The following is a 10,642-nucleotide window of genomic DNA, read 5'->3' as shown; positions in this document are numbered from 1 at the left end:
GCAGGGAACGGAGGGGGCGGAGACGGTCGCTTGGGCAGCGGGCCGGCGCGTCCTTATTGGGCTGCGCGCTGTGGCCGGATGTCCCACCTTCCTGCCGTCACCGGCGGGAGACACGGTCGCTCAGAACCACGTGCCGGGATAGAGGAGCGCGGGGACCAATGAGAAGAGGGGGTTGGAGAACACATTAACAGGATTGGATAACGGGTTGAGCCAAGGGGCGTAACCCAGAGGCCTAATTGAAGGGGGAGGAGGTTATCGAAGGTAAAAGGGAAAAGGGAGAAGGAGGGAAACGGTGGCGGCCAGGGAGCCTGAAGGAGAGCGGCCAGGCTCCTTTTGGGCGGAGCTTAGGGTAGAGGGGCAGGCCTTGGACCGCCACAGTAGGAGGGGCTTTATGTGGGAGGTAGGCCATTGGATACCACAGAAAAGAAGGCCCAATCAATGTAGGCGGCGGGTCATTTGATAGCCTCCCGCTCCCAGAGGCGGGGCTTAAAAGAGAGCTGCAGGCCATTGGATACCAAAGGAGAAGCTTCTTTGAGGTAGGGAGTGGCAATTGACTACCACGAGAGGCGTGGCTTAAGCATCTGTCAGCCATTGGATATCGTAGGAGGTTAATGCAAAATAGGGAGGTGCCCTGGCCTATCCCCTGGGGGGCGGGGGTCAGAAGATGGAGCGAACCATGGAAGGGGTTCTTAGGTTAAACAGCCAGAAAATGCACAAAACACTTAGGAAAAGTTTATTGAACACCATGTGCCAGAGCTACAAAGTACCTATCTATATTAATTCATTCAAGAAAAATGTTTTGAGCACGGCGTGGCCAAGTTACTTAATGGCTCTGTGCCTCAGACCCCCACCTGTAAAATGGAACTCAAAATGTTACTGATCTTATAGGGGCAGGAGGGTTAAATAACATCACACCGAAAGCGCTGGAAACTCTGCCTGGCATTAGGAAATAATGGGAGCATTAGATATTGTTAGCCTGCCCTCCAAGAACTCAATGTAATTAGGACCTCTGTTGAACAACAAAAAAAATTAACTTCCGCAGCTGAAAGTCTTTTTAACAGAAAGGATTTAGCCCTGGCCTGCGTGGCTCAGTTGGTTGGACATTGTGGGGAGCATCGAAAGGTTGCCCGTTCCATTCCCCGTCGGAGCACGTGCCTGGGCTGCGCCCTAGATCCCCGGTAGGAGGCGTGCAGGAGGCAGCCAATGGATGTTTCTCTCTCCCTCTCTAAAAATCAATTTTAGAAAATCTTTAAAAGAAAAGAAAGGGTTTATTAGGACATTGCTATGAAAAAAAGAAGAGGAAAAGGAAAAAGAAGGAGGAGGAGAATACAGAGAAGAGGAAGAGGAAGAAGAGACCCACCTTGGGGTATGGAATCTAAACCACCAGCAGCATAGATAGGTAGAAAAGGCATGACCGTTCATCTTGGAGTCTGCAAGCGTTTTTTGTTGTTGTTGTTGTTGTTGTTGTTTTTTAAATATATCTTTATTGATTTCAGAAAGGAAAGGAGAGGGAGAGAGAGAGATAGAAACATCAATGATGAGAGAGTCATTGATCACGCCCGCAACCCGGGCATGTGCCCTGACCGGGAATGGAACCCTGATCGCCTGGATCCTAGGTCGACGCTTAACCACTGAGCCACGCCTGGTCGGGCTGCAAGCGTTTTTATACATCAATTAGGGCGAAGGGGAAAGAAAAATGTAAGCAGTCTGAAAGAATTTACATGCATTACAGGCAAATGGGTGGGAGAAAGTGAAGTGGGGCTAGGGGGTAGCTCTGGGATAGACACAGCAGAGTCCTTAAAGCTCATGTGTAAACAAGAAGCAGGAACTCCAGGGGTTCTAGGGCTATTCTCTCTTTTTAGATAATCTGAGAAATATCTGCCTGGAAGTTAAATTCATCCAATGCACACTAAAGAGTGGGAGTAATCTTTTGTTTGTTTTGCACTGCTGTTGTTTTCCAATTGACCCCTTTTTGTCTCTTTCTTCAGGACATCTCTGAATTTTCTCTTTGTCACCTGGTAAGAGCTCAGAGTAAAAGAGCCAGAGTGTTGCTCTGGCTGGTGTTGCTCAGTGGTTAAAGCATTGGCCCATGCACCAAAGTGTCTCGGGTTTGATTCTTGAACAGGGGCACATATCTGGGTTACAGCTTCAATCCCCAGCCTTGACTGGGGCTTGTGTAGGAGGCAACCAATCAATGTGTGTCTCTCACATCAATGTTTCTCTCTCTCTCCCTTCCTCCCTCCCTTCCACTCTCTCAAAAAAAAAAAAAAATCAATGGAAAAAATATTCTCAGAGTGTTTAAGGAGAAGTTGAGTACTGAGGGAGACTTTGTCTATCCTAGGGACCAGGGCTTTCTGGAGGAGGTGGTTTAACCAAAGACCAAAGATAAATGGAGCCCTGGCCAGGTGACTCCATTGGTTGGAGTGTTGTCCAAATATGCCAAGGTTGTGGGTTCAATGCCTGGTCAGGACACATACAAGAATCAACTAATGAATTAATCAATGGGTGGAATAACAAATTGATATCTCTCTCTTTCTCTCTTTAAAATCAATAAGTAATTTTTTAAAAAAAAAGGATAAATAAAAATTGACCCATATATCGAAGTGGGTGCAGGCTATTGCAAACATCTGAGTTCGGGATGAAGGAGTGAGTAAGTGGGGGGAGAAAGGAAGGTAAGGCTGGAGGGATTCATTGAGGACCTATTATAGTGCCTTGTGATCATTAGTGAGAATTTTAGGTTCTATTTTACCTTCTTGGGAAAACATTGGAGAGATTTGATCACAGAATACAAAGAAATTACTTTAGTCTCAAAAAAAATCCTTATGGGTAGAAGCAAGCACTGCACCCCAAGCTGGTAGGCTTCTGAAGCTGGAAGGCTATGTATGTCTCCTTACATACAGTGAAAGAGACACCCTTTGAGACCCCTTTCCAAGGACAGGCTCAGCTATTGACACACTGGGAACAGATAGACTACTGGTTCCAGTTTATTTCTGCCCACAAATTCCTCATTGTCTCTCCTATTGCACTTAGCCTCCTGGCCAGTTTCCCCACCGAGTACGTTGCAGCTCAATTCCTCATCAACACAGCCCCATTGCTCAGCATACTACTGCCTAAATTGCCCCAGTTCTATGGGGTTCATCTCTTTAACATCAATGAATACTGAGGGATCGGGCTGGGACGATACTGGAACAAAGGGTTGTTGCATCTTTCCCTTCTCCATAAGTCTGCTATATCTTGAAAGACCCAGGAAGAAAATAGATTGGAAAATGGGGCTCTCTGGGCCTGACCCTGCCAGGTTTCTTTGAATCAAGAAGGGCAGCCTGGCCGGGCATGGCTCAGAGGCTGAGCATCGACCTAGGATCCAGGCGATGGGGGTTCGATTCCCGGTCAGGGCACATGCCCAGGTTGCAGGCTTGATCAATGACTCGCTCATCACTGATGTTTCTCTCTCTCTCCCTTTCCTTTCCTCTCTCTGAAATCAATAAAGATATATTTAATTAAAAAAAAAAATGAAAGAAAGAAAGGCATGTGATCCCTGGCCGAATAGCTCAGTTCATTAGAGTGCCCTCCCAATACACCAAGATTTTGGGTTCAATCCCTGGTTAGGTCACATACAACAATCAACCAATGAATGCATCAATAAATGGAACAACAAAAAATCTCTCTCTCTCTCTTTCTCTAAGGATCAATAAAATAAAATAAAGTAAAGTAAAGTAAAGTAAAGTAAAATAAATAAAATAAAATAAAATAAAATAAATACAATGAAGAAAGGCAGGTGAGGTAAGGGTCAAATCACTGTCCTCTACAGCAGAAAGCTTTGTTTCGGCAGCTTGTTTGGTGATTAAGTTTTCCCATATCTTTCACCCCCACCACCTTCCAGCTCTGTTTTGCTATGTATGTTCCTTATAATAGAGTTTTTATTTTGTTTTTCAAAACCCCCCACATTTATGCATGTGAAATATAGCTCAAAAAGACTTTTTAAACATAGACTTACCATCTGACCCAGCAATTCCATCTCTACCCAAGAGAAATAAAAATAAACATTCACACAAAAACTTCTACACTCACAGTCATAGCAGCGTTATTCACAACAGCCCAAAGAAGAAAATAACTCAAATGTCCATCAGTGGCTGAATGAATAAATCAAATGTAGTGTATCCTCATGATGAATACTACTTAGCAATAAAAGGAAACGAAGCACTAATACACACTACACACTGCAAGGTGGATGAGCCTCAAAAATGTTACGCTAAGTAAAAGAAGTCGGTCACAAAAGACCACATATTCTACCATTCCAATATCACATGGCGCTTGATAGAATGTCCCCACACATGGCACATTTTTCAAGACAAAGTAGATTGATGGTTGTCTTGGGCTGGGAGTAAGAATCCAAAGTGACTGCAAGTGGGCGTGAGGTTTCCTTTTAGGGTGGTGGAAATGCTTGAAAATTAGATTGTGGTGATGGTCATACAACTCTGTAAATATGCACAATTGTACACTTAAAACAGGTGAGTTTTTTGGTATGTAAATTATATATCAATAAAGCTGGGGGGTTTTGTTTTGTTTTTGTCTTGTTTTGTTTTTCAAGATCCCTTTGGCTATTATGTGGAGAAGGGCCATAGGTAGAATTGCCAGATAAAATTCAGGATTCCCAGTTAAATTGGAATTGCAGATACATAATAAATACTTTTTTAGGATTAGTATGTTGTATGTAATATTTGTCCTGCATAATATTTGTTACATATCTACAGTAAAAAATATTTGTTATACATCCTACAACAGAGATGAACTTTAAAGATATTATGCTGCATGAAATAAGCCAAACACAAAAGGACAAATACTATGATTCCACTCATAAGAGGTCTCTAGAGGAGTCAGATTCATAGAGATAGAAAGTTGATGGTGGATGCCAGGGGGCTGAGAGAGGAGGATGGGGAGTGTTTAATGGGGACAGAGTTTCAGTTTGGGAAGATGAAAAAGTTCTGCAGATAGATGGTGGGGATGGTTGCACAACAGTGTGAATGTATTTAATGCCACTGAGCTGTGAAATTAAAAATGGTTCAGCCCGGCCAGGCGTTGCTCAGCGGTTGAGCGTCGACCTAGGATCCAGGCGATCAGGGTTCGATTCCCGGTCAGGGCATATGCCCGGGTTGCGGGCTCAATCAATATCCTCTCATCATTGATGTTTCTATCTCTCTCTCCCCTTCTCCTTTCCTTTCTCTGAAATCAATAAAGATATATTTTTAAAACAAAATTACCCCAAAACATAGTTGCTTAATACAACAAACATTTATGATCTCATGTAGATCCTGAGGGTCAGGAATCTGGGGAGTTCTGGCTCAGGATCTCTCATGAGACTATAGACAAGATATCAGCTGGGGCTGCCTCATCCGAAGGCTTGACTGGGACTGAAAGATGGCCCTTCCAAGGTGGTTCCCTCACATGGCTGCTGGCAGTAGGCCTCAGGAAGGGACCTGAGGACACCAGTGGACCTCTCCCTAGTGCTGCCTGAGCCTCCTCACAACATGGCAGCTGGCTTCCCCAGAGTGAGTGATTCCAGAGATTGAGCCATACCTTTTCCATCTAGTCTCAAAGATGTAAACCATCATTTCCACCCTTTTCTATTTGTTAAAAGCAAGTTACTAAGTCCAGCCCACACTTAAGGGGAGGGGAATTAGGCTCCACCTTTGGAAGGGAGGAGTGTCAAAGAATTTATGGACATATTTTAAAACTACCACTACCCTACACCTATTTCAACAATTGTTAACATTTTTCCATATATACTTTATATGTATGTATATGAACACATATGTAATAGATATATATATAATATACATATACACACAGTTGACCCTTGAACAATATGAGGGTTAGTGATGCTGACCAGCCAAGCAGTCAAACCCCATGAATAACTTTTGATCTCCCCTCCCAACTTAACTATTAATAGCTTACTATTAATAGGAAGCCTTACTGATAACATAAACAGTTAATTTAACACATATTTTTTAAGTTATATGTATTATATACTGTATTCTTTTTTTATATACTGTATTCTTACAGTAAAGTATGCTAGAGAGAAGAAAATGTTAAGAAAATCATAAGGAAGAAAAAATACATTTACGGTATTCACTGAAGAAAATACATGTATTAGTGGACTCCTACAGTTCAAACCTATGTTATTCAAGGATCAACTATATATGTATATATTTTAATTTTTTAAATATGTTTTTATTAATTTCAGAGAGAAGACGGGAGAGGGAGAGAGATAGAAACACCAATGATGAGAAAGAATCATCCATCAGCTGCCTCCTGCACACCCCGCACTGGGGATCTAGCCTGCAGCCTGGGCATGTGTCCTGACGGGGAATCAAACCTCGATCTCCTGTTTTATAGGTCGATGCTCAACACTCAGCCACACTGGCCAGGCTATATATTTGTTTTTAAACATTTGAAACTTTCATACATCATAACACTTTATCCCTAAATACTTCAGCATTTCCTAAGAATAAGAACTTTTCATTATATAAGCATGATACCTTTATCACACCAAAGAAAATTCAATTATTCCATGATACTATTTAATATCCAGTCCATTTCAGACTGTAATCAGTATTCTAAGAAGTCTTTTTCAGCTTTTTTTAACCAGCATCAAATCAAAGGTTCATGCACTGCATTAAAGGCTATGTTTCTCTAATCCCTTTAATTAGTATCTTCATTTCACAACATAAACTTTTTTATTTACTGATTTGAGAGAGAGAGAAAGGGGGAGAGAAAGGAAGAGAGAGAGAGAGAAACATCAATTTGTTGCTCCACTTATTTGTGCATTCATTGGTTGATTCTTGTATGTGCCCTGACTGGGGATCGAACCCACAACCTTGGTGTATCACAATGACGCTCTAACCAATTGAGCTACCCGGTCAGGGCCCAACACTGACTTTTTAAGGAACCGAACCAAGTGGCTTAGAGAATGTGTCACTGGATTTGTCTGTCTCCTCATTATGTGTTCCATTTGTTTCTCCACCCCTTGTAGTTCCTATAAGTTAGGCCTAAAGGTTCAATTCAATTGCCTTGTATTTTTAAATATTATTTTCATTGTAAAAGTCGTAGAGCTCCATTACATAAATTTGGAAACTAGGGAAAAAAGGGAGAAAAATTCCCTATGACCCCTCCAACACAAATAACCATTGTTAGAATGTTGCCCCTCTTCCCTGCCTTGTTTTTCCCCAGCATGCCTTCTACATGACATAAAGAGGTGGGCAGATGGCACCATCTGTTGAATTTTTACCCAGTGCTCTAGGTGGTGGGGAGCCACCCAGGTGGGCCCCAATGATTTTTGCCTACTGCTATTCACATCACTGTGAAGTTCACTCCCACATTGTACCAGGGTGGGTCTGTGTGACCAATGCAAAAGGCAAAAATGATGGTATGGCAAGTTTAACATCAGGTTATAAAAAGGCTGTACCTTCTTTTTTTTTTTTTAAATCCTCACCCAAGGATGTTTTTTTCATTGCTTTTCAGAGAAAGTGGAAGGGAGAGAAACATCGATGTGAGAGAGACACATGGATTTGTTGCCTCCCTCACATGCCCCGACCAGGCGGGGTTGATCCTGCAACCGAGGTACATATCCTTGACCGGGATCAAACCAGGGACCCACGGGCGGACGCTCTAACCACTGAACCAAACCAGCCAGGGCTGCAACTTCCTTCTTCCCTCTCCTCCCCTCCCCCTCCCCCCTCTCAGAACCCAGCTGCCATGTTGTGAGGGCACTCTAGCAGTCTGTAGATAGGTTCATATAGAAAGGACCTCAAGCACGGCTGGCATGGCTCAGGGGCTGAGCATTGACCTATGATACAGGCGATCAAGGTTCGATTCCCGGTCAGGGCACATGCCCTGGTTTTGGGCTCAGTCCCCAATAGGGGGCGTGCAGGAGGCAGCCGATCAATGACTCACTCATAATTGATGTTTCTATCTCTCTCCCTATCTCTGAAATCAACAAAGACATATTTTTTTAAAAAAATTACCACTCCACTTAAAAAAAAAAGGACCTCAGGACTCTGGTCAAGAGCCAACAAAGGGGCCCTGGCTAGTGTTGCTTAGTGGTTAGAGCATTGGACCTTGGACCAAAGGGTCTCAGGTTCAACTCCCAGTCAAGGGCACATACCTGGGTTGCAGGTTTAATTCCAGGCCCTGATTGGGGCATGTGCAAGAGGCAACCAATCAATGTGTTCCTTTCACATAGATGTTTCCAGCCCCCTCTCTCTATTTCCTTCTCCCTCCCTCCTTTCCACTATCTCTAAAAATCAATGGAAAAAATGTCCTCAGGTAAGGATTAAAAAAAAAGGATTAAAAAAAAGAAAAGAGCCAGCAAGGAACTGGGACCTGCCAACACCCATTTGAGTGAGCTTTGAAGTTGACCCTCCTTCAGTCAAGCCTTTTAGGTAACCTCAGCCAACAGCTTGACTGCAACATCATGAAAGCCTTGAGCCAGAACCAACCAGCTAAGCCACTCCTAAGTCCTGATGCACAGAAATTATGAGATGTTTGCTATTGTAAGCTGCTAAATTTGGGGGTAATTTGTTACGTAGCAATTACTACTATTATTGCTGCTATTTAGTCCCACATTCACACTTTCTGGTGGTTATAGAATATTCCATAGAGGGGATGATCAGACCACATATTACTTGCTTTTAGCAGAGAATCTACTCTCAGACCTTTCACTCACCCCACTCAAGGCACCATGTTCCCTGAATAAGCTATCACCTCTGGACCCTTCTCTTTGCTCTTCCCTCTGCCTGAAATGATCTCCCAGATGTCCCTGTGATTTGGTCCCTCGTCTCCTTCAGAGGTCTCTATTCAAAAGTCAGACCTTACTAGTCTATCCAAAACAAGATTCTTGATTCCTTTCTCCTACTGTATTTTTCTTAATAGAAGTGAGCACTACCTGGCACTATATACTTGTTTAATAGCCGTGTCCCTATTTGACTGGGAGCCCCTCAAGAGCAGGATCCTGCCTGTCTTGTTCCCTGCTATGACTCTACTGGCCTTATGCATAGTGTATGTTCAGTTAATGTTTGGGGAATGAGTGCTCTCACATTCTACCACATGGAGAAAATGCAGCCCTGAGAATTCCTATCTGAAGTATGTGCATGTGTGAGTACGTGTGTATAATTTTCTTGCTGGATTATTCAAAAGCACATCTCAGATGTCATTTTACCCATAAATGCCTCAGAATACATCTCTTAAAAAAAGCATAAACATAATTACCATCACATTATCAACCCTTAGCAAAATTAATGGTAGCTCCTTTATATCATCTAATGTTCAGACACATTCAAATGTCAGTGGTGGTCTCAAAACCGTCCTTTTCCCGTGCCTGTTTTGATGTTGCAAACTGCCCCCACTCTGCCCTCCTCTATTATTGTTGTCCACTTTTTCTCTATAACACTTAACACTATCTACCCTAGCATAGATTTTATTTATCATATTGTCTGTCCCTCCCCAAGCCCATTGAAAAAATTAGGAGCTCTTTGAGGTCAGGGAATTTTGTCTGTTTTTCTCATTGCTGATACAGAGCCGACTCTCAAGAAATATAAAGTATGCCATTTATCGAGCCTTCCAATTGCATTATCGTGCTTACAGTCCTCCAAGGAAGCAGGTGCTATTCTTATCCCCATTTCATAGATAGGAAACTGAAGCTCAGGAAGGTTAAGGGGGATGATGGGATACTGAAGATGACCATGGGGCTGGGTTGTGGTGTTACCGGGAAGGGGAGCTGGCCCTTGTCTGCCTAGGGCCAGCTGGTAGTGTGTGGGTTCTTGACCTCATGCAGGAAAAATTTCATGAGTCCAGATAACTATAAGGGGACATTTATTAAAGCTGGGGAGAGTAAAACAAGAAAGGGCTTAGCATAGGAGAAGCAACAGGAGAGCCCAGGCTAGGCTGCCCTAGTGCTCTGGGAAGTTAGAGAAAAGGAGGCCTTGTGGCCAAGTTCAGGGAAATAGCCTGCCACAAGCTGCCTCTGCCTATTGCTGCCCTGGCTGCAAGTCTCCTGGGATCCCCTTAGAATTTAGGAGATGCATGTCTGTGTTGAAAGAAGAGGGGAAGAGGCATGGTGGTGGTGGGGGGGTGCTCCCCAGAGGGAAAGCACACTCTGGGGCCTTTGTCTTGAGGCTTTTATTTCTCTCTTGCAGGAGGGAATCTTAGGGGAGGTCTCAGGGGAGGGTTTTAGCAGAATATTCATCAGTTTTCTAGGTGTGCTCCTTTAGTCATTACAGTTGGTCCTGGTGTTGCCCACCTCGTTTGGCTGCTTTTCTGGGTCTGCAGCTAAAATGCAACTGAGGCCTAGATGTGGGTGTTTTTTTTTGGTGTTTTTTTTTTTAAATATATCTTTATTGATTTCAGAGAGAGGAAAGGAGAGGGAAAGAGGGAGATAGAAACATCAATGATGAGAGAGTCATTGATAGACCCCACAACCCGGGCATGTGCCCTGACCGGGAATCGAACACTAATCGCGTGGATCCTAGGTCTACGCTCAACCGCTGAGCCACGCACAGCCAGGCGGGGCCTAGGTGTTATTTCTAGGGCGATGACCTGTATTTGCTGTAAATTGCTGTCAGTTTGTTCAACTGTCCCAGTTTCCCTA

This window comes from Miniopterus schreibersii (assembly GCF_964146895.1).
Source record: "Miniopterus schreibersii genome assembly, chromosome: 4".
Taxonomy (NCBI): Eukaryota; Metazoa; Chordata; class Mammalia; order Chiroptera; family Miniopteridae; genus Miniopterus; species Miniopterus schreibersii.
Note: the sequence above shows the minus strand (reverse complement) of the source record.